Here is a 24860-nt window from a genome sequence, read left to right as displayed (position 1 = left end):
ACGTGCTGTGAGTGCGCCAGGCAGGGGTCTGGGGTCTCGCGACCCCATGTGCAGACTTTCTCCTGCTCCCCACTTTCTCAGTAAGGAGGCGCCCGTCTGCCCCAGAGAGCCTCTGGTTCACCTTCTTCAGAGAGTACAGCTGCTGTCTTCTTTGGGGTGGGGAAGGGGGTCCCCTGGCTGCACAGGTCGGTGGGGAGCCGTGCCATCCAGCCGCCAGACCCGTCTCCAAGGAACCCGGCGTCTCCAATTTGCAGCCTTCTGGGACTCTTGATTGTGAGGTGGGTTCTGCGTGGCTTCCCCAGTCCTGGCATCCAAACAGTGTTCGTCTCCCTGTATCTTCTCTGTTGTTTTTCTGGGCCTCCGATTAGTGAGTGCGGGGCCATCTGGACTGATTCTCTGAGACTTCTTTTTTCTCTCATATTTTCATCTCCCTTTCCTTTTGTTCTACCTCCTATTAGATTTCTTCAACTTTATGTTCCAGTCCTCACGTAGATGTTTAAAAAACAGCTGTCATAGCTTTACATTTTTAATTAAACTGTTTATCTCGAGATAGTCCCATGCAATTATAAGAAATAATACAGACGGATCTCATGTACTCTCTACCCAGTTTCCCCCAGCGGTGACACAGGAAAGCATCAAAACCAAGATACTGACATTAGTGCGGTCACAATGCAGAACCTTCCACCACCAGGATCCCTGTACTCCCCTTTTACAGCCACACCCACCTCTCCCTCCATCCCTGGTCCCAGGCAGTCACTTGGCTGTTCTCCGGTTCTATCATTTTGTCATTTCAGGAGTGTACGTGAATGGAATCACGCAGTGTGAAGCCTTCTGTGATGGGCTTTTTTCCACTCAGCGTAAGCCCCTGGAGAGTCACCCTGGTCGTCCCGTGTGTCCGTGGTCTGTTCCTTTATTGCTGAGCAGGGTTCCACGGTGCGGGTGGACCACAGTCTGTTTAACCATTTACCTGTTGAAGGACATCTGAGTTGGTTCCGTTTTTGACTGTCATAAATAAAGCCGCTGTGGATATTCATACTCAGGTTGTTGCAGGAACGTAAGTTTTCATTTCTCTGTGACAAGGGCCCAAGAGTGCAATTGACGATAGTTTAGTTTTATGAGAAACAGCCGCTGTTTTCCTGAGAGGCTGCACCCATTCACAGAAATGTAAAAGCAATGCAGTTTCTCTGCATCGTCACCAGCATTTGACGTTCCCACTATTTAAATGTTAGCCATTGTGGTAGGTGTATCTCGTTGCAGTTTTAACGTGCATTTCCCTAATGGCGATGATGTTGCACATCTTTCTGTGTCCTTATTTGCCATCTGTCTGTCTTCCTCAGTGAAATGTCTGTTCATGTCTTTTGCCCATATTCTAATTGGATTGTTTGTTTTTTTACTGCTAAGTTTTGAGAGTTCTTTATATAGTCTAGAGACTAGTCCTTTGCTGCGCTTGTGGTTTGCAAATATTTCTCCCAGTCTGCTGGGAGATTCATTCATTCTGTTAATATGGTCCTTTGCAAGCAAAAATGTTTGATTTTGATGAATTCCAGTTTATCAGTTTTTCCTTTTATGGATCATGCTTTTGGTGACAGGTATAAGCACTGGCTCTAGAGCATGAAGATTTTCTTCTGTTTTATCTTCTGAAAAGTTTTATGGTTTTACCTTTTACATAAATCCCATGATCCATTTTGAGTTAATTTTTATATAACAGGTGAGGTTGAAGTTCATTTTTTTTTTTTTTGCAGCTGTCATCTGAAAAAGTTGATTATTAGATTTTTTCTTTGGAACACTTTTAGATTTACAGAAACATGGAGTCAGTTGTTTGGAGAGTTCCCTTATAATCTGCCTCTGTCACACTTAGTTTCTCTTACTATAAGCATCTTACATTAACGTGGTGCACGTGTTCCAATTAATGAACCACCACGAGTGCGTTGCTGTTAACTGAAGCCCATAGTTCACACTTGCTGTTGTGCGCAAGCCCACTCCTTTCTTTTTTACCATTGAATAATATTCTCTTGTATGCATGTATCACATTTGTTTAGCCACGCAACTGTTGACAAATACTTTGAATGCTTCCAATTTTGGGCAATTATAAATAAAGCTGCTATAAACATAGCAGTAGGTTTTGTCTGGACGTAAGTTTTCAACTCCTTTGGGTAGATACCTAGAACCGTGGTTGCTGGCTTCTATGGGAGGACTATGTCTAGCTTTGTAAGAAACCTCCAGTCTTCCACAAGAGCTCTGCAGTGTGCGCTCCCACCAGCGGCAAGTGAGCGCTCCTGGTGCTCCACACCGTCACCAGCTTTTGGTGGTGGTGGTTTTTAAAACGAGCATAGGGCTTCCCTGGTGGCGCAGTGGTTGAGAGTCCGCCTGCCGATGCAGGGGACACGGGTTCGTGCCCCGGTCTGGGAGGATCCCATGTGCCGCGGAGCGCCTGGGCCCGTGAGCCATGGCCGCTGAGCCTGCGCGTCCGGAGCCTGTGCTCCGCAACGGGAGAGGCACAACAGTGAGAGGCCCGCGTACCACAAAAAAAAACACAAAAAGAACGAGCATAGTGTTGTCCTTTTATGGACTGGATGCCGCATTTCTTTTGTCTCCATTGCAATACTAATTAGCCTTTCTTTGCGGGTGTCCTTCTGTTTCCTACCTTACTTTGTTGGCTTCAGTTCTCTTTTCTATGGTCATTTTGTTCTCTGTCCTTCATCTTGGGGCTTTCTGCATATGTCTGGTCATCCTTGGCTTTCCATTCACAGTCAAGAGCTAATTGGATGCTCTGCGCTCTCGGGCTGGGCTTTTTGGTTGGTGAGTGGTCAGGAGCAGCTGTTTTATTGGGGGGAGGCCAGATGTCTGATCTTCTGCTGGGTGGAGGAGGTGGGCAGCCTCCTTCCTGCTGGTGTTGTATGTGGGGTGGAGGGGCAGTCTGGTGGGGATGTCCACTCTGCACCAGCCCTGGGCCTCATCCTTGTGGCCTCATGCACTCACCTCCCCGTTCAGCACACCCACAGACGGAGTCTGCAGTCCTGCCCGGTGGGGGGTGGGGGGTGGGGGGCGTGGGCCTCGCAAGGGACTTGCTGTAATGCGTAGAGACTCCAGTCCAGCCTTGGTTTTCTTCCTGGCGCCCCTTCCCTTTCCTGCTGGGGCTCTCGCGCCTCTGCGGGGACATGGGCTCAGCCTCAGCAGGTCTCTTCACTGTCCCTTGGGATCGGGACTTTCCTGACCTGTTAAGTCAGGTGTCCTTTTCCACACCTTCCAAAGGGCGAGAAAATCTCTAGCCACTGATGTTCCCTCTGATGTTTCTTATGTCTTTATGGGTTTAAAATTTTAAACCTCTTAAATTCTTTTAGTATGGTCTTGGGTGAAAGCAGAAAGAAACTCATCACCTTTAACCCCAGTCCCTCAATTATTTTATAAATATAAATTAGTAGATAGAGAAATACTTCAAACATTCCAGCAGCATGTAAAGTAAAAGAAAAAAGGTGACATTTTCTCTCTACCTTCTGCCACTTTTCCACGTCCCAGATGTCACACTGTCAACTGTTAGGAATGTGCCATGTCCGGTGTTTGTCGATGTACGTGGGTGATTACAGACTGAGAGAACGTGTGGGCACATCCCCACAGACTGTGACCACAGCACGTGTGCCGACGCCCGTTCTAGAAGGGGCTCCCTGGTTCTAAGGCGAGATGGTGCCTTCTTGGGGAGCCTGGGCCAGGAGCAGCAGCAGGAGGCACCAGCCCTGCCCATCTCGGCTCCGGAGCTCCCGCCGGGTGGCCGGACTGTGGGGCTGCGTGGAGGTGGGGGCCCCCGCCCAGCCCTGCGTCGCCCTTCCGTCCCCGGGTGGCCCTCCCGCCAGGCCTCGGCACCACCCTGCTGACAGCTGCCGCCTGTGGGGTCCAGCAGACCTGCTCTTTTCCCCACCCTGACGTATTTCCATGTCAGTGCACGTGGGTCTGTCCCTGCCTATTTCTTTTTCTTTTCTTTTTAAAATTTTGGGCTGTGCTCCCAGGCACGTGGGATCCAGTTCCCTGGCGGGGTGGAACCCATGTCCCCTGCAGTGGACGTGTGGAGTCTTAACCACTGGACCGCCAGGGAAGTCCCACCGCCCCATCCTTTTTAACATCCATATAGTACTTTGTAGCACAGAAATAGTGTAATTATTTCACCCTTCTCTTTTGGATGAACCTTTAGAGCTCTCTCCGTTTTGCTAAAAATCTTGTGATATTTAAAATCTGTATGTTTCAACACGACAGACTAGTGCCCGAACAGCGTGTGCACCTGTTGATGTTCTCTTGGCACCTCTCACTCAGGATGCTTGCACAGCAGACCCCAAGACACCTCTCCCGGAGAGCAGCCCTTGTGCTCAGAGGGAGGGGAGCGGGCCGGGGACGGAGGCACACGAGGGCTGTCGCTCGCTGCGCCGGCCTGGCTCTGGAGAGCTGTTTACACACAAACCGACGACAAGGTAATTACATGCCACTCCTGCCCACTCATTAAACCCGCCCCGAGAGGCCCCGGGGAAGACGCTGCTCTCTTAGCTCTGTTTGAATTTCTACACAAATCAGAGAATTTTAAAAATATGCATTTTATTCTCCTCAAATGTCGCTGCAGGATTTTGACAGGTATTTCTTACATTTTGATTCTTAAACATATTTTCCCTTTTCCATGCTGGTCACCCACGGTTAAATTGGTCATCTGGTCTCTCCTTCCCTGCCTCCTATGACCCTGAGCCCCGCCCTCCCCCCCCCATAGCCCTGATTCTTCTCAGTGTCTGGAGGGGGGCTCCCCTTTCTCATCCCGCCCCTTCCAGCAGGGGTTTGTCCCTGGGGACCCTTTCATGGACTCTCCCCTTCCTCCCCAACATAGCCAGGAGTGGACACTGGACAGTGTTTTCTTTAGCAGTCCAGCACCGGCCCTCCCCCCCTACTTTTAGTTTAGTGGGTGTTGTGTGTAAAGTTACCTGATGCAATGGGACTACACTGTCTGTAGGGTGGGCGTGCATACCCAGAGGTTACCAGCAGAGGTTCATGGACCATAGCAGATGCCCAAAGCGCACGGCTTGTTCAATAAATAAAAATCACACAACAAGAAGCAAGGGGCTAGAGGTGGGAGGGATGCCCACACTCCCTGCATCTGCTCTGCGATGCTCCGATGTCCAGGCTCCCTCCCCGCTCATGGTGCCATAGGAGGACCAGAGATGAGGACGGGTCAGGGGGCCGAGGACACGTGCTGGCCCTCCTGGCGATGCAAGAGCAAGGATGCCAGCCCGGAGCTGTCGCAGCCAGCTGGCCACTCAGCAGCCAGCAGCGGCTGCAGGTTTTCTCTGGAAGAGGAGCAGAGGGGCCCTGATGGGTGTCACCAGTGAGTGGCTGACATAGTGCATCATAAAACTTTTCTCCTTTATGTTCTCAAACTGTATAGTAGCAAATGCACATTACAGTCATCTTTGTTCTGAATTGTTTTATGAAATTATGTGACGTTACATCAAAGTGTGTGTATAGCGCATATGTGTATCTACATTTGTAACAGAACAAATACCTGTGCCTCACTCTCAGGCTAACACAGGGGCGGAGATGGTCCTGCAGAGGCCCTGTGAGCCCCCAGCCCCCAAAGCAACTCCCTGTTCTATAATTTGTGCCGAAAGTTTACAGCTTTTATCAATAGTTTCATCGCAAAACAACATATCCTAGAGAGGCCTTGCTCGTCTCCCTGCTGCAGACGCCCGGCACACACCTCGGCTCACAGGCTGCCGACACGGGGGCTCTGCGCAGCATGCTGGCCGCTGCGCACCACTGCCTTCCAGGGGCTGAGGCAGCTGCTCTCCCACCAGCACCTCCGGTGTTCCACTTCCAGCAGCACTTGGTTTTTGTCCAGCTTCTATTTTTTACCCGTTTGATGGGTGTGAAATGGATCTCTAGTTTTCATGTGAATTTCCAAGGTTACTAATAAGGCTGGTTAGACATTGAGATTTCCTTTGTGTGAAAGGCCCATTTTTCTACTACACTGTTTCTTTCTTGATCTCTGGCCTCTTTTATATGTTTTGGATATGAATCCTTTGCAGTTGCCCATGTTACAAATATCTTCTCTTAGTTTGTGGCTGGTGATTTCACTTTCTATGGGGTTTTGTGAACAGAAACTTGTCATTTTGATGCAGTTGACTTTGTCTTTCCTGTTTTCTGTTCCTTGGAGGAGCGGCTCTAACCTGAAGTCATGATACACTCTTCTGGCCAGCCTCCTGGAAGTTCTGCATTTATGCCTCTCATCACCTGGAGCTGATTCCTGCTTAGGGTATGAGGCAGGCTCTGATTTATTCTGAGTTTCGTGTGGGTCACCCATGTGATCATCCTGTGTTTTGACCAGTTGGTCTTTTCCTGCTGACCTGCAGCATCACCTGGGTTATAAAACGAGGTTCCACGGACATGTGGGTCTGTTTCTGGGTGCTCCTCTGTTTTCAGTGAACAACTTTCCTCCTACACCTGCCGTCCTTTTGGCAGAATCCTACTCGGGGTTGTCTTGGCGGGAGGGGAGGCTGCCTCACAAGCGGAGGTGCACCTGGGCCAGGATGCCAACTGCTCCTCACTCCCTGCGGGGTTTCCTGGGCTCTGTCTACAGATGCCCTAGCACAGCGTGTTCCGGGCAGGTCTGCCTCCTGCTTGCCTCTGGCCCATCAGGCAGGGCACACGTGCCTCAGGGCCTTTGCACCAGCTGGTCCCTCTGCCTGGACACTGTTTCTTCAGGTGCCTGCACTGCATGTTTGCTCCCTCACCTCTCTGTCTGGTCTTTACTCAAAGCTCCCTCTTCGAGGGAGACCTTCCCTGACCATTCTTTTGAAAATTACAGCCCCATGTCCCCCTGATAAGTCCCTCTCCCCGCTTCCAGCTTTAATCATCTTCGCTGAACCTCTGCCGACTGACATACTATATAATTACTTATTTTGTCCATTGTTTCCCCTCCCCTAAAAGAGACTGTGCCCTAATGCCGGACACAGGGTAGGTGCTTAGTGACGAGTCACTGAATGAATAAATGACAGAATGAGGGATCACTGGGGCCCAGGGCCCAGCACAGAGCGGGTGCTGAGCGAGTGTCGAAGAAAGAACATTCATGCTGGGACCAGTCATTCTCCTGATGAACTTGGGGACCCTCAGGGCCCCTCCCACGTGCAGCCGTGGCTCTGCCTTTATCCCGTCTTGGCTTCCCCGCATCCTTTCAAGTAAGACAGTTTAGACGTGATCCCAGTTTGACAGATGAGAACCTGACCTCCAGAGCCGGTAATGGGCATTTCTCAGGGCAGCCCAGCCTGGCCAGAGAGCTGCCCACATGCAGGCCGGCCCAGCACCCGGTGACACTCATTTCCTCATCCCGACCATGAAGCAACCACCAGATTCTTCCAGCAGTTCTTTCTGAAGAGTTGTTGCTTGGCAATGGTTGCTAGGCAAAAATTCATAATTAATGAAGAGTTCAGGGCTGTTGATCGTAAGCCCTCAGGAATGCCAAGACACCTGCAGGCTGCGGCGGGCAGAATTCTGAGACGGCCCGAGATGCCTGTCCCCACGGGCACACACCCCGTGTGATCTCCTTCCCTTGAAAATGGGCAGAGCCTGTGACTCAGTGGGATAGCTGCTCCCTGGATTAGCTTACATTGCATAGCAGAGGGGTGTGTAGGATGGCCACTCCCCCGGTCATGCGGAGTCCGGTAGGCTCCGTCCTAGCAGCTGGAGAGCGTTCTCCTGGGCTGTGAGGAAGTGGGGCTGTGCTGCGGCGGTGCCCACTGACGGCCAGCAAGGAGCCGGGACCTCGGTCCCACACCTGCAAGGAATGAATCTTGCCAGCAACAAGTGAACCTGGAGGAGGACCCGGCCAGCACCTTGATCCTGCCTGGGAAGCCCTCGGGCAGAGGACAAGCTAACCCAGGCCGGTACCTGACCCGCAGAAGCTGAGGGATCGTACTGGGTGTTAAGTCACCACATTCGTGGTGATTTGTGCAACATAGGAAACCAACACGCACGCCTTGGGGCATGGGGTGGGGATCAGCTTTTAGGATTGGCCTTGGTGCTGCAGTTGGCCGCCAGGACCATGAGGAGAGGAAGGAAGGACCCAAGACGACTGTGCACTGACGCTCAGACCTTTCCCACGTTAACTCAGGTGGGCCGACCTCGCTCTTTGCAAGGCTGCATCGTCCTCCTCTGGACGCATGTGCTCAGTGATGGAATTTAGGTGTCCCCCCCTTTTCTGTCTTACTGACCCAAATACTTTAAAAATGAAGCCTGGGGATGTTGCATTTTGAGAAAATCTTGCTCTGAGCCTTTGAAAGAAGATCCACTCAGAGGTCAGGGCATGGGCAGGCTGGGCCGGGTCCCCCGTGGGCTCAGGCTCCTTTCCACCGGCTGTCTGTCAAGAACTCGGCACATCCGCCTCCCTGCCCCACAGCCACATCTGAACGATGGATGGGCAGGCGAGCCTGGGCTTGAGGATGTGCACCCAGGTGTGTCCTCTGGGCGTGCTGGTGGAGGCCCCTCAGTCCTAGAAAACCATGGGGGCCTCTTCCCAGAGAGAGGGGCCCAGGCCGCAGGTGCTGCTGGTAGAGGGGAAGGAGCCCTGGCCCCTCAGTGCTGGCGCAGCCCACAGCCCCGCCCACCTGCCGTGCTGGCTGCGCCCACCGCCCTGCTCCCCTGCCAGTCCCGTCCTGGTCCCAGGTGGACCTGCGGTTGTGAAGAGGCCCCTGAGGCACAAGAGGCACAGAGTGGGAAGAGGGGGAGCGGATTAGGTGACTGGAGGGAGGCTGGTGAGGGTAAAATAAAGAATTGAGCATAACAGTAAAAGAATGGATCTTGTTATAACATGTAACATAAGATTTTGAAACAAGGGATTTAAGGAAAGATGAGACCTTTAGAACGTAAAAAAATCACAAAATAAAAGATATGAAAATGAGATTCAAGGTAAAGAGATGAAGGAAGAAACCAGCGAGGTGCTGGAGCAAAGATGAATGAGGTTGGAGTTAACACCCACGACATGATGTTTTAAGTAGATGAAACTGTAGATTGAACATGAGAATTAAGAACTGAGTTGTTATGACTGAAAATGAACATAAAAATACAATAAAAGAACAATACTTTAAACGATCCCCCCCCCAACCCACCATCGTAACACAAAAGCAAGCCAGCCATCCTCAAATAAAACCAGGAAGGAAGTTGGAAGAGGGCAGATTAAGTAAGAATGCAAGTAAGGTCAGTTCATACCACAGACATCAATAAAGTGACATACAGATTAAAAGTTGTAAAATCCTATTTTCTTCCTCCAAAAGCCCACAGCCCCAAAGGGGGGGATTTCCAGAAGCATTCAAAGCCCTCCACTCTGGCCCAGTGCTCTACCTGCCCTGCTGCCACCCTGGCCATCTTGTCGCCCCTGCAACCCGTCCCCCTCCCTCTGAGTGTGGACCCTGCGGAACTCCCCGAACTACAGCCCCTGGGTCGTCCTGGTTATGTCACGGACGGACGGACAGAGGACCGGGTGAGAGAGGCTCCCAGCTGCGAGCCTGTGGCAGAACTGCCTGCAGGCGTGTGGCGCTCGGCCCCAGGAGGTGGGAAGGTTCCGTACTGAGGCCTGCAGGTGAGCAGGTCGCTGCTGCTGGGACCACATAGGGAGCACCTCTCGGGACACAGGCACCCGGGAGCTGGCCCTCTGCCTGCCCACTGCCCGTGTCATGGGCCAGCGCCCTTGACCACTACAGGGTGGAGGCCTGAAGGTCGGGGGGCTGGTCTGCCTTGGCTGGTGCGCCTCTTACCCCGGCCCCCTTGCCCCGCCGATGCCCCGACTTTGCAGGGAGTGTCCCCGAAGCTTCCCACTCCACACCCAACTCCCCCCATCCTGGTCCTCTTCCTGAAAGATGCGTGGAGTTTGAAAATTTCATCAAAGCTGCTTGCTTCCTGGGCTCACAGGCAGGAGGGCGGTGCTGGGAGCCCCGGGGGGCCTAGGGCCGTCATGCTGCCTGGCTAGCACTGGACGCTGCTCTGGGTTTTCACAGGACTCAGGTGAGGAGCAGACGGGCTGGGGGGCCTAGGGGAGCCCCTGGTGTGCAGACATGCGCAGTGGCGGGGCTGAGGTGCGGGGTCGGCAGGAATAGGGGTCAGTGAGTGGGCAGCAGTGTCCCCTGGCACTGGACAGCACACATCCACTCTCTCGTCCTCTACAGCTTTTTTCTTTGTTATTTAAAAACAGATAATGCATTTACACAGTTTAAAAACAAGGGTGGACATGCTGGACTGTTCCTGTTCCTTTGCTGCCACGAGCGCTGCGGGGACACCTTCGCCCAGGTGCCATAGCAGGCGGGCAGGTGCGTCCGCAGGGCAGATCTGGAGGTGGGGTCGCGGGGTCCGTTTGATGGCATCCCCCGGCTTCCCTCACACAGGGTGCTCCGTGGGGCGCCCCCAGCAGCAGTGTAGGCAGTGTGTGTTTCCCGTGTTCTCGCCAACAGAGCGCTTTGCAAACACCTGGAGATTTGCCAATCTGATGGGGACACATTTGGAAAACTATAAAGAAGCTGGTTTTCCCTGTCCTCTTCAAGCCACTTTCTTAGCAGACAGTGGCAGGATGAGCTGTCCTGTGACCGGAGGATGACAAGCTTGTTTAACCTTGTTGGTGTATGTGCTTGCACACGTGTGTGCGTGTCTTACTCAAACATGCCCACCTCTGAATCTGCAGGGCCAGTCACGGAGCAGAAGGAGGCTTAATGTGAACGCAGAGCCTGTTGCCTTCTGTGGGGAGGGAACGCGTGCCCTCAGCCCTGCTCCCCGAGATAAGTTAGGGGGACCTGGCTGGCGCGTCTGCGTGACGAGGGGCCAGCCCCAGTGAGGGCTGGGCGGGGAGGTGGGCGCAGCTAAGGCTGGGCCGTGGGGTTGGCTTGGCCCTGGCAGGCAGAGAGTGTGCTGAGGTGGGGTGCTCCCTGGAGCCAGGGGCAGCATCCGCTTGCCGGGAAGGCGTGGCGGTGTGCTGCTGGGGCGGGTTATCAGGCCACCTCCGGACATCGGGCTTTCAGCCGGAGCGTTTACCGTTTCTCCAAGTGGAGGTGGGTGGGCTGAGCTAGGCTGGTGTGGGCCGGTGTGGACTGGTCTAGGCTGGTCTTGGGCTGGCCTGAGCTTGCTTGAGCACCAGTGATCAGTTGCAGGCCTGCTGGGGCTGGCTGGTCTAGGTTAGCTCTGCTGGGGCAGCTGGCTGTCTTCCACGGAACCTCCCACTCTACGGCAGGCTGGCTGGGCTTGTCCTCGGGCAGAGGCTGGCCCTGGGACAGAGGCTGCGGGCTTAGCACTGGCATGGTCATCTCCACTATCCCCCGCCCCCGTCTAGTGGCCAGAGTGAGCCACAGGCCAGACTCTCAGGTGGAGACGTGGACTGCACTCCTCGATGGACGCTCTGTGCCGCTACATGGCCCAGGCTGTGGACACAGGGCGGGGGAGCCGTGCGGCCACACTGGGATCCATCTCTTGCAGCAGGACAGGCGTGCTCGGGCCCTCTGTGCAGAGCTGACCACCAGCACTCAGCGCACAGGACACAGCACACGGTGACGGGCACGATGCGGCCGTGGCTCCTGGGAATGGGGAGAGCACATGGATCTGATGGAAGATGTGGGGAGGATCCCTGGGGAGAGGTTTGGGCAGGGGATTGAAGCATGTGTAGGAGTTCACCTGTGACAGTAGGGTGGGGCAGGGGCCTCCTGACTCCTGGGTCCCCCTCCTGAGCCCGGAGTCAGAAGGCAGAGGACACCCAGCCTAGAGCTGAGGAAGGGGGAGCCTGTGTGCACGTGGCAGGCGCTCCGGAGCCCCCGGTCCCGTACTGGCTGCTCCTGACCAGGCAGCCCAAGGATTAAACAGACTTCGTTAGGATTACTGCTGCCAGTCAAGTTCAAGTGCATTTTTAAGAGCTTAATTTGCGGCCCTGGGTTTCAAATAAAATCATCAAGTCCAGTCGATTAAACTCATTAAGGCGGGTGGACTGGCTGGCGTTGGCGCTGCCATCAGATTCGGAGAATTAATTAGGGGCCTGTTATCCTTTGTGGGATTAGCGGAGCCAGCCCAGAGGCCCGGAGTTTCACTGAAAGACAGGCCAGTAATCTCTTTAGCGGGGTCCCAGGAGACAGAGCTCTGGGCAGCTCCTGCGAAGCAGGAAGCACCGTGCTGGGCGTCTCTGATCCTGCCCTGCAAACCTGGGAGCCCGTGGGTGGGGGTGGGAGGCTCCAGGGACTCCACCCTGGGTGGCACTTCGGGTCAGGTGGCCTGCACACCATCCTGACCTCACAGTCACCTAGGAGGAGGGGGGCCTGTGTGGAGGACGTCTGTGGGCACCTTTGCTTCTCAAAAGTGTCCCCCACCCCAGCTGGTGGGGTTTCAAGCCTCCATCTTCTTGTTAACCCGGCCATGTGACCAAGCTGGCTGCCAAGAGCATCCTCGTCTCTGGGGGTGGGTGGGGGTGGGTGGGTGTTGGTTGGTTGGTTTCTGTGAGCCATGCAGAGCCAGTCAGAACATGCAAGGGGTCTGGTGTAGCCCAGGGTTAAACAGTAGCCTGGAGCTGCCGAGCCAGGCATGCACTGCCTGAAATGTGAGCCAACCCTGAGGAGGATGCAGACAAGAGACATGAGTTTCTAATGACACTGGGTGAGCGCCTGGATCAAGCCGTACCTGAAGCTTTTCCTTGGACTTTTCAGTTTCATGAGCCAATCTGTTCCTCCTTTTTCTGCTTATGCCAGTTGAAACCAAAAGGGTCCTGATAAGTCAACCCGGATGTCAGGTCTTCTGCCTTCCATGCATTGGAGCTGGGGAGGACTTTAGAGGATCTCTGTCCCTCCTATTTTATATGTGGGAAAACTGAGACCCAGAGCATCGGAGACGACTCTGGGTGGAACTCTTGGTTCCAGGGACAGTAGGGACGGTAACCTAACTCAGAGTGGCCCAAGAAAAGCATATATGGGGTCCCAGGGCTGAAAAGGGGGGGCCTTTGGAGGTGGCTGGAGCAACTGCTTCTGTAGGGGTCCCAGGCCTCTCTCCATCGCTCGGCTCTTCTCCGGGGCAGCTCCCCCCAGGTCAGGCCAGGGCTTGACTGTGGTCTCTTCACCCCTTCCAGCAAAAAAAGAGAAAGCGGGAAGCTTTCCCTTTGCGTCCCAGGATTGTGCCTGATTGGCTCTGACAGGGTCACGTGCCCGTGACCAAATGCCAACTCAAGGAAGCGCGGCGCCCCCACCGGCCAGGGCAGGTCACACCTGGGAGCTGGGGATGAAGGCCGCACCAGGAAACCATGTGGCCTGGGAGCTGGGGGGACCCCACGAACGCCGGGGCAGTTACTGTGCACGTCAGGCAGGCAAAGACCACGGAAGCTGAGTGAGAGTGCACGGCAGGAAGAAGGGATGCACTTGAGGAGGGGGAGGGGCAAAGGTGCGGGCCCTGGGGCAGGCGGCAGGTACAAGAGCCTGAGGCCCTGACGACCCTGCAAGCCTTGAGGTCCTCCTGCAGCCTGCAGTCAGGATGCCCCTGGGGAGGGGTGGGTGCCCTGGGGTCCTCCCTGTCTGCCAGGCACCGGGTCAGAACACGTGGTTCCTGGCTGCAGTGACCGGCTCAGAGGGGGGCAGGCAGGTGTGCGAAGGACTCTTTCCACACGTGACGTTGGACACTCTGGGCCTGGGGCAGGTAGGGGCCCCGTCCGCCACGAGGAGAAGCCGGCAGGAGGGACAGGCTGGCCCGGGAGGCGGGAGGTTGAGGTGGGTGCCGAGGATGAGGTTGAGGTGGGTGCCGAGGATGCTGCTGAGCCGCGCCTGAAGCTTGTACCCCCCTGGGGCCCCCAAACCTGTGGGCCGACAGCAGAGGAGCCCAGGTGTGATCGGACCCCGGGTCCCAGCTCCCTGTGCCCAGAGGAGGCCTGTTCTGTGCCCAGCAGTGCAGGCGCCCCGCCTCCTCCGCAGGGCCCGCCCATTCTCTCCCCAGGCCTCCCGACGGCTCCCTCTTGCAAAGCGGGGTGAAAACCCTATGCAGGGATGCTGCCTGCGCGCACGCGTGCGTATGGTCCAGTGCTGTTCGCTGATTCGGCACCTCCCTCACCTGGGAGCCCCGGGCGCAGTCAGCCTGGCTTAGTGAGGCCCTTGACCAACGCCCAAGTTTGGGCTCCGCTCTAAGCGTGTTCCCATCGCTGGCTCGGGCCGTCCTCACCGCAGCCGGCGGTAGGTGTGGTCGGTATCCCCACGGACGCCACCCCGAGCTACACTGCTGCTGCCCGAACGCCACCACCTCTGGCGCAGCCTCTCCTTGCGCCCTCCCCAGTTCTACCCGGGAAGCTCCCCCAGGTCCATTCCTCTCCGCTGATCGATAGGCCTGGCAGGTCTCCTCTGATGGTTTCCTTACCAACCAGCCCACAGGCAGCTGCCCTCCGTCAGCTTGCTTTCTGATCCGAAACCCAGCTCAAAGGCCCTGCCAGCACCTCCTGTGCCCGGCTGAGGGCTGCAGGGTCCCAAGCCATCCTCTTGTCAAGTGGGCAATGCTGACGCAGTGCCTGGGGAGCCCAGGACTGTGGGTGGACCCGCAGAGGGAGTCTGGGTTCACAGGCTGGGTGTGTGTGTGGGATGCCGACCTGAGTTGACCATCTGCTGTGGGCCAGAGCAGAGAGATGGCCCCAGTGTGTGACACCTGGTGACCTGGGCACTGGCCAGTCACCATAGGCCCCAGCATCAGCCACCTTGGGGAGCGAGGGCTCCCTTCCCCTGCTGTAGAGGAAGCAGCAGACTGAGGTGGGGCAGTCTGTGAAATGGGCCTTGACAGCACTCCCCCCAGTGGGGAGCCGACCTAGCACCCAGCTCAGACTCGGGCCAGCCCCCACCTGCCTGTGCTGACCGTCACCAGAGCTGTGTGCTGGGGCTGCAGCTCAGCCGCCTGGGCCTGTCCCCCCGCTTACGACAGCCTCCCTGAGCCACGGGTCCCCTCCCCGCAGTGGGTTGCTGTCCCTGGTTCACCCTCTGAGCCCTCCCCATCCTGGACGGTTATCCTTCCTGAGCTTGGGGCTGGGAACTGGTGGCTAGACGCCACGTCTTTCCTTCCAAGATTTGTTTGTGTTAATTTGGGGCTAACAGACTTCTGTGTAGTTTGCATAAAAATCCTGATTTCTGGCTTCCCTTGAACCATGGGAGCCACTCAGCTGGCTTGGCACTTGGGACACTGGCCAGGGTTGAGCGGGCTGGCCCTGTGGGCATGAGACCAGCAGTGCTTCACCCTGAGTGGACAGAGGCCTCTTAATACTTCTGTGAGCTGGGGGAGGCCCAGGACGGGGAGGCCCGGGGCCCAGGAGAGGAAGGCCCAGAGCCCAGGATGGGGAAGCCCAGGGCCCGGGACGGGGAGGTCCGGGGCCCAGGGTGGGAGGCCTGGAGCTGAGGAGGAGGAGGCACGGGCACCTGGCATGGCTATCACTTTTCCTGACCCCCAGCCTCTGGGAAAGCCTCCTGCCCCCGCACCGAGCACCCAGGCAGGTGGGCTCTGAAACGCACAGTTCCTTTCTTCCTACCTGCACTGGGGAATGGTGATCTCTAAACTCACTCCCTGTCGCCCACTTGGCCTCTGACCTCAGGAGCCTGACCTGCACTGCAGTGACCACCATCCTGGACACCCCAGGCCGAGGCCAAGGGGTGTGTGTCCCCCCGGCCCCCCTGCCAACATAGCAGGCCCCAGCCCTCCCTCTGGGAAGTCCCTGGCTGGGTTAAGGCCAGGAGTGGGGAGACCCCCCACTTCTGAAGGCTGAGGTCTACCCTTGTTGCCAAACCATATCTGCTGACCCCAGGTTGTGGTGAAGGGAAAGTACAGCATTTATCGTACGGACAGACAAGGAGATCGGGCAGCTCCTGCTCAGAAGACCCGAACTTCCTGATGGTTTTCAGGGGAGAGTTTTTAAAGGCTGTGTGAGGGAGGGGCTGCAGGGTGTGTGAGCAGCTCGTGGACGATTCCCAGACTGGCTGGCATCAAGGTGAAGTTTCGAGCGTCACCAACCTTCTGGTTTGAAGTGGTCTGGGGTCTACGTGCTTGAGGTCAGCAGCTTTCATCTGGGGGTCGGCTTTCTGTAATGACAGCTTAGGAAGGTGTCTCGGGCCTTTGTACTTTTCAGGGAACTGGGAGTTTGGGGACTCTACTGCGTGGCTGGTCCAGAGTCTAAATTGTTCCCAGTTGCCCGGTCCAACAGCTATGCTTTGTTTCTGCATCTTTACATTTCCTTAATCACTAACTCTTGAGCCAGCTGTTTTGAGGCCCAGAGGAGGCCTGGGAGACTGAAGTGAAAGGCTTTCATTTCAAAGGACAGGGACATGGGCTTCAGCCTTACCAGACCCCCAGACCCTTTGCATGCCCACCTCCCACCCCAGAAACCACCACCACTCCCCTGGGTATTGGGGCCCAACAGCTCAGCCCCTCCATGGGTGGGAGTGGGTGACACTGGGCTGCACCCTACCTGTCCCTCATGCCACTGCCCCCCTCAGTGGAAGGAAGGCCACCTCCTAGCACTGCTGTGTGGGTCTCTCCTCGTCAGGAGCTTCCAGAAATGGCAGGAGAGAGGTTTAATTACAGCCCGCTCAGGAGCCCCCACGGCACTGACCCACCCTGGCTACACCCTAGCCGTGGCACGCTTTAATTAAGGACAAAGAACTGCTCCCAGGAGCCCCACTCAGCCTGTCTGCCTTCCACTGGTGGGCAGAGCTGGGCTGGCACGGCCACCACGGGATGGCCAGCTGACTGTCCAGGGGCGGGAGTGGGGTCTGTGCCTTCACACTGAGGGACAGAGGGTAGCAGTTGGCACACGGGGGCTGGTTTGGGCCAAGTTGCTAGGTTGTTATTTTCTGATCTGTTGACTGCAAACAGAGCAAAACATGAGCCCTGGAGCTGCCCTTTCCTGGAAACACACCTCCTTGTGGATGGCCCACCTTTGTCTCATCCTTGGCGCACCTGTGAGCCACACCAGTGGGTCCTTCTCCCAAACGCCAGAGTCTTACCCACCGGGCACCGCAGAGCAGAGGCTGAACCCACGAGCTCCTGGCCGCGTGGCCGTGGGCAAGCCACCCAGTCTCCCTGATCAGGGGTCCTCATCTGAACACCGGGAGGAGCACGGCAGCCTCTCTCGAGGACTGACTGATGGGCAGTATGGTAACCCCAGGGGCGTCCTCGCCCCACCTCTGCGGCCCCAGGGCTGGGCCGCACCGGGACTGCGTCCCTCTACGTCCCTCTGCGTCCCACCCGCCCACGTGCCTGCGTCCCTCTGCTCCTGCGCTCCTGTGTCACAGGGGCTTAACAGCCTGGGGGCAGGGTGGCCTGGCAGGTTAGCCCTCAGTCAAGTTAGAAATTTTAATCGTAGTTAAACACACGTAATGTAAAATTTACCAAACCTAGCCAATTTTAAGTGTACAGCTCAGTATCGTTAAGTACATTCATATTATCGTGTAACCAATCTCCAGAACTCTTCATCTTGCAAAACTGAAACTCTGTCCCCATTAAACAGTCACTCCCCATCCCCTCCCCCAGCCCCTGGCCCCGCCGTCTACTTCCTGTCTCTGTGGATGTGACTCCTCTAGGGACCTCCTGTAAGTGGAATCAGACAGGATTTGTCCTTTTTGTGGCAGGATCATTTCACAGAGCACAATGTACTCAGGGTTCATCCATGTTGTCACATGTGTCAGAATGTCCTTCCTTTTTAAGGCTGAATAATACTCCGTTGTGTGAATGGACCACCCTTTGCTTATCCATTCATCCCTCCGTGGTCACTTGGCTTTTGTGAATAATGCTGCTGTAAATGTGGGTGTAGAGATATCTGAAACCCAGTTATCAAGTCTTCTGGGTTTACACTCAGAACTGCTGGATCATATGGTAACTCTGTGTTTAACTTTTCGAGGACCCTTCATACTGTTTTCCACAGTGGCTGCACCATTTTACATCCACGTCAGTAGTGCGCAAAGCTTCCAATTTCTCCAAATCCTTTCCAACATTTATTTTATCCCTCCCTCCCTTCCTTCTTCTCCTTCCTTCCTTTCTTGTTGATAGTGGCCCCTTAATGGTTCTGAGGCGACATCTCTTTATGGTCGTAATTTGCATTTCTCTAATAACGAGGGATGTGGAGCATCTCTCATTTGCTCATTGGCCATTTGTGTGTCTTCTTTGGAGAAACATCTATTCAAGTCCTTTTCCCATTTTTTAATCAGGTTGTTGGTTATTCTTGTTGCTGAGCTGTAGACACTCTTTATGTACTTTGGGATGTTAACCCTTAATTAGATAATATGATATGCAAACATTCTCTCCTGTCCCGTAGGTTACCTTACCTTTTCACTCGGTTGTGTCCTTTTTTTTTTAACTTTTTTAAAAAAAAATTATTTATTTATGGCTGTGTTGGGTCTTCGTTTCTGTGCGAGGGCTTTCTCTAGTTGTGGCAAGCGGGGGCCACTCTTCATCGTGGTGTGCAGGCCTCTTACTGTCGCGGCCTCTCGTTGTGGAGCACGGGCTCCAGACGCACAGGCTCAGTAATTGTGGCTCACGGGCCCAGTTGCTCTGCGGCATGTGGGATCTTCCCAGACCAGGGCTCGAACCCGTTTCCCCTGCATTGGTAGGCAGATTCTCAACCACTGTGCCACTGGTTGTGTCCTTTGATGCGCCGAAGTTTCTAATTTTGAAGCAGTCCACATTATTTATTTTTACTTCTGTTGGCTGCGCTTTTGGTGTCACATCTAGGAGTCTGTCACCAAATCCAATGTCGTGAAGCTTTCCCTGGTGTTTTCTTCTAGGAGGTTTACAGTTTCAGCTCTTCCGTTTAGGTCTTAGATCCATTTTGAGTTAATATGTGTACATGATGTGAGGTATGGGCCCAGCTTCATCCTTTCCCTTGTGGACAGCCAGTCTTCCCAGCACCAGTTGTGGAGAAGACAGTCCTTCCCCACGCATGGCCTTGGCCCCTCGTCAAAGCCCAGCTGGCCATGTACACGAGTGGTTACCCCCATGGCGGGCACTCTGAGGCATGCTCTCCACGGGCTCTCGGAGGGCCCCTGCCTGCGGTCACACCCTGTGCCAGTTCCCCCTCTTGCTCTCACCGCCTCTCGCTCTTGTATTTTCTGGGTCATTTTCCAAGAACCTGCCTGCACCCAAGTCCTTGTCTCAGGTCTGCTTTGGGAAACCACGCAGACACCTGGCACATAGTAAATGCTCAGCAAATGTTTGCTGTATTGTCAGTCTTTCTATGAGAGCTTGTTTCTCTGAAGCCTCAAATGAGCTGCTTTACACTTTACATCCTTCAGTCACCAGGGCAACCCCGAGAGGTGCTTCTTATAACCCTTGTCTGACAAAAGGGGAGGGGCTCCCAAGGGTGAGTGCTCGGCCGGAGATTACAGCTGCAGGAGGCTGGCCTGGGATCACATCTGGGTTCCGTGCCTGCCTTACCCTGGACCTGGAAGCAGGACAGAGGTTGCTCAGAGCCTGGCCCCATGCTGGGCTTGGGCGCATCGCAGCCTTCCATAACGCCTTCCCTTCTTGGTGTTGGAGCCAGGCCGTGCCTGTGGCCTGAAGCAACCAGTGGGGCCAGTGTCAGAGCCTTCACCCCGGCTGACACCACTGCAGCCAGGGAGGCTGGGAAGCGGGTATTTAAAATCCCCATTTGGAAAACTGGATATGTACTCCAGGGAGCTGATGGTGGGTGAATGGATGAATGGATAGTGAACATAAGAGAGAGCTCAGAAGGTTGGGGGCAGCCATGAGTGGTAGGTGTCCACTGCCCTTGGCAGCGCTGTTCCTCGTCCAGTGACCCTGAGGGGTCAGTAAGGAGGAGGCTGTGATTCTTTCCTGCCGGGCGAGGCACAGAGAGGGGAAGTCACCTGCCAAGGTCACACAGCTCCTGAGAGGAGGGACAGAGGTTCAAATTCAGGTCTGTCCACCTGCGCACTCTGCACTGTGCTGGGAGCTTGGGAGTGCGACAGAGACAGAAGCCCAGGCGACAGTGAGCCTCCAAAGGACGGGCGGCACGGGGAGAAGCCACGAGCAGGTCGTGCCCTCGCCCCCCCCCCCCACGCAGCCCGGGGGCTGAGGGAAGGAGGGGATGCCCATTCACTGACCTCTCATCCAGAACCAGCAGGCGGGGCAGGTCTCTCCACCAGAGTTGGAGACTGCAGAGCAGGGGCCACTGCCTCTTTTGGTGAATGAAGTGTTGTTGGAACACAGCCACACCCCTTCACACCGCTTCCACAAGACCGTAAATGGCAGAGCTGAGTAATTGTGACAGAGGCTGTGTGGCCTCCCTGCGAAGGCAAAAATATTTACTGTCTGATCCTTTGCTGAAAAGTTCGCCAACCCCTGATCTATACCAACGACCACCTGTCCTTATGCCTAAAACACCATCATTAAGATTCCTTTGAATTTTGAAAGCATTTCATCCCTCTGGAGTCCTTCAGGACCGTGTAAATCACCCATAATAGAACCTGTGTTCTTTCAGGGCTCTTTGGGTTGTAAGTGACAAAATACTCAAACCGGCTCTAACAAAAATGGAAACGTACTGGCACATGTAACTAGAAGTCCAGGATGATTGGCTTCAGGCATGGCTGGATCCAGGTGCTCAAATGACATCTCTCTGCCTCTCAGTTCTGGTTTCCTCTGGGTCATATTCATTCTCAGGCAGGCTTTCCCCGTGTGGTAGCCAAGGGGACCAGTGGTAACTTCAGGCCAGTAGCCTTCCTCGAGAAAGAAAGTGTCTCATTCCCAGTAGTTGCTGTAAAGTCCTGAAGACGGTTCACAGTGGGCTATGTGCTGAAACCCTCAACTGGTCACTGTGGCCATGGGCTGAGTAGGTGTGGGTCAGGAACTGGGCTGGGTCAGTTCCACCTGGGCCATGAGCACTGAGAGTTGGGGGGCAGGGGTTCCTGAAAGAACAGAAGGGGACAGGGCCTGGAGGGCACACAGAGCAGCCCTGCACTCCTGGCATCACCCCGGGGCGGCCCTCCCTGTGGCTGCTTTCCTGGGGGCCCTGCCTTGCCATGCAGTCTTCACCTCATCCTGGTTCCCCGCTCCTGACCCCCACCCTCCTGTCAGGGCCACCTTAACCCTGAGTCTCCCAGCACAGCTCCTCAGCTGCTGGCAGGATTCTGCGAACTCAGAGGTGGCCAGCAGTGGGCGACGTGGGGTTGCCCAGGCAAGATCTCGAGGGTGAGCTGTGCGGCCATCTAAGAGGGTTCATGCTGGACTCTGGGGTCACAGAGACACCAGCCACCTTGAGGGGGTCCACTGTGCTGGGATGACAGTTAACTAACAGGTAACTTGGGAAGGCTTCCTGGAGAGGGGACCCCTGAGATGAGTATTGGAGGTCACTCTGGGGACACGTACATACACACACATGCACACAGATACATGCACGCACACACTGGGCTAATCGTGGATGACACCTGAGTCCAGGACTTACACTGTCTGATGCATACAGAGGCCAGTAGATAACACTGATGGGGAGGTGGGCAGAGATGAGGCTACAGGGAACGGTGGGGCCTGGGGCAGCCTGGGAAGCACCCCCACTAGATGGGGACCATGCTCATGTCCAGGCACCTGTTCCCACACAGGAGTGCCACCCAGGGGGGTAAATCTTTAGCTATTTCAAAAGAAATTGGTAATTCTGATTTTTAAACAAAGACTTCCCATTTTTAAATGTTGGCAACTTACTCAGATTTTTATAAGACACTAAGTGCGTCATACGAAAATAGGCTTGTGGGCTCCCTTCACCTGTGATGGTGATAAGGCCACCGAGTGGAGGGGGAGGGCGGCGAGAATAAGCCTCTTCGTATCTGTCAGTTACCGTCAAGCTCATGGAGGCCCTGGACACAGACGTGAGTCGGACAAATCCAGGGCTTATATTCTAGTAGGGAGGTCACACACGGTGCGGGCACAGCCCTTCAAGGAACCGGGCCCCACGCAGGGTGATGTCACGCCCCGATCTCACTAACGCCCGTGGCGCCCCACTCTTCCTACTGGGGAAGCTGAGGTGACACCTGCTGGTGGGCTTCTTGCTGACCAGGAGGTGAGAGAACTGGACGGGAGGGTGTGAGTGGTGCCGTGTCGTCCGCCCCCCTGCGGCACCGGCCTCCATGCACACACCCTCCGGGCCCACGGACGCGATTTCCACAGACGCTGGAGCTCACCTGGGTCAGGACCGGCAAGCCCTGCAGCCCGAGCTCCATCCGACACACGCTCCTGTGTCCTCCGTTCTGAAGACTTAAGCCGCTGGTCCTGGCTGGGGGCCTGTTTACGTGAGACCTGGTGGGCTTGTCACTGCCACCCTGAGCACTCTCCACCTGTCCCTTCCCTTTCTCTGTGGCTGTAAAGGGGGCAGCGTGTTTTTCTGTAACGCCCACCACGCTGGGCGTGGTTGGTACAGGGGCGGGTCCTCAGCCTGAGCCTGGCCCACCCGAGGGCTTCCCTGGGACGTGTCAGGACTGGAACTCAGCAGGAGTGGCAGTCCTTCAGCAGCCACATGTCCACGTGGAGGAAGCTGGTCGCCGGGGAGAGAGGGGACCATCCCGGGGGGGGGGGGCAGGCACAGGTCCCATGGCTGGTGACCCCCTCTTCCTGATGTTTCCCACCCCTCTGTGCATGGGATACCTGGATCTTTCTAAGAACTATCCGTTTTTGTCTATTTTTTAAAAAATGTTTATTTTTTAGCTAAAAAAAATTGTGGTAAAATTTACCGTTTTTAAAGTGCCCAGTTCAGCGGCCTTAAGCACGTTCACATTGTTGTGTGGCCCTCAGTGCCATCAGGTCCAGAACTTACCCATCTTCCCAACCTGAAGCTGTCCCCATCAGACACCAGCCCTCCCCTCCCTGACCTGCCCTCCCCTCCCCTGCCTTCCCCTCCCTCCCCTCCCCTGCCTTCCCCTCCCTCCCCTCCCCTGCCCTCCCCTCCCCTCCCCCTCCCCTCCCCTGCCCTCCCCTCCCCTCCCCCCTCCCCTCCCCTCCCCTGCCCTCCCCTCCCCTCCCCTCCCCTCCCCTCCCCTCCCCTCCCCTCCCCTCCCCCGGCCCCGGCCCCGGCCCCCACCATCTACTTTCTGTCTCTGTGAATCTGAGTGCTTTTGGAGCCTCATATTAGTGGATCACACGGTATTTGTCTTTTGTGTCTGGCTCATTTCACTGAGCATAATGTCCTCAATCTAATAACCATCCTTTTGTCCAAGCAAGTTCAAGTGGGGATTTTGTCACTTGCACCCAGAATGACACTGACTAACTCAGTCATTAAGACTAATTTTTAGCAACTTAATCTAAACTGTAATATAGAAGAATATTGAAAGAAACAGAAACACCTGCGCATAAAGTAAGTACCTTTTTTTCCACGAAACTCAGCCGGTTCAGTCACTGCCTGATGAGATGCTGACTTTTCTCGCATTTTCTAGCGGTCGCGTTGTCAGGAGTCTCAGGTCTTGTACGTGGTCCTGCGGTTCCATGCTTTGCTTTGCTCTCCCCACGGACGTCGGCCGGATGAGGGCTCTCGGTCGGGGTGCACGGCAGGGCCTGCGGTCTTTGCCACTCAGCCTCGTCCTGTGTTGGGGTAACTTGTGGGTCCAGGTGCTAGGTCTGGATGGTGCTGGACTGTTCTCAGGATGGTCTCAGCGTTTCCTCTGGGCCCTTAGCCATCCTCAAAGCCACATAACTGTGTGCTAGATCTCTGCAGCCCTCCTGCTTTTCACCACCTGGCTTTCTGCTGACATGACGGTTTCCCCACTTGACGAAACCCAGTTTCCAGGGTCAGATCCTTAACCACTTAGTTGCTCAGCTGCCACAGTGTCTGCTGCCCAGGCTGGGCTGTCCCAGGCCTGTCCTGAGTCCTCCTGTCTGTCTGGGCCTTGTCCCCTGCCTGCCTGTCCTCAGTAGCAAACAGAAGCTAGTGTTCAACGGACCACACGTTAGGCCTGGAGTCCAGGACGTGTCCAGGGGATGTCTGGGCCAAGGTCCTGTTTGCACTCTGTGAGGGCGGGCTCAGCTGTGCAGGGGACCAGGTGGGGCGGGCAATGAGGCGCCTGGGGGTCAGCTGCTGGGAGGGCCTGATGGCTCTGGGCAACCCCCTGCCTTGGGAAGATGGCCTTCAGCCTCATGGCAGCTGCTTGTTGGGGGTCGCCTCCCCCTCCCCTGCTCCGAAGCCCCACTGCCAGTGATGATGGATGTCGGGGGGCAGAGGGCCAGCCCTCTGCCTGGGGACTGCTCCGTGCGCTGCGGTTCCACTCGTTCCTGAGCACACTGGGTTGCGGCTCCTGCTGGGACGGTGTTCTGGCCCGTGTCTTCCTGGCCCTCACTGCCTCCGAGGCCCTGCTCAGCCTCTGCTTCTAGGAAACCCTGGGGTGGGTCCGGGCTGGAGGAATAGATAGCAGACAGGAACCAAGTGAGGAGTTCCGCATCTGAGGGGAGCTGGGACTGGAAGGGGCTGGGTGGAGGGCGAGGCCGGAGCCAGGAGGGGCTGGTAAGCTGGCCGTCTGAGAGCAGTGGGCAGGGCTCCACGTCCAGCAGCACCCAGAGCCCTCCTCCCGGCTCTGCCCTGACACACGGCGGTTTGGAGCCTCACTGCAGAGTGTGCTTCTCGGGAACCGGGAAGCTTTGGGTGGTTGCTGAAGAGCATCTGTTTTCAGTAGCTGTGCCTTTACCTACATAGAGTTACGCAAAGGATGCCCAACAGCCGAAGTCAGGATTTCAGGGCTTAGGAAGTATCGAGGTAATGTCAAGAAAAAAAATATTCAGGGGCTTCCCTGGTGGCGCCGTGGTTGGGAGTCCGCCTGCCGGTGCAGGGGACGCGGGTTCGTGCCCCGGTCCGGGAAGATCCCACATGCCGCGGAGCGGCTGGGCCCGTGAGCCGTGGCCGCTGAGCCTGC

The sequence above is a fragment of the Delphinapterus leucas genome, chromosome 10 (genome assembly GCF_059928025.1).
Source record: "Delphinapterus leucas isolate spDelLeu-1000000601 "Yukka" chromosome 10, BTC_Dleu_Yukka2, whole genome shotgun sequence".
NCBI classification, from domain to species: Eukaryota; Metazoa; Chordata; class Mammalia; order Artiodactyla; family Monodontidae; genus Delphinapterus; species Delphinapterus leucas.
The sequence above is the reverse complement of the archived record's forward strand: the minus strand, read 5'-3'. Positions refer to the sequence as shown.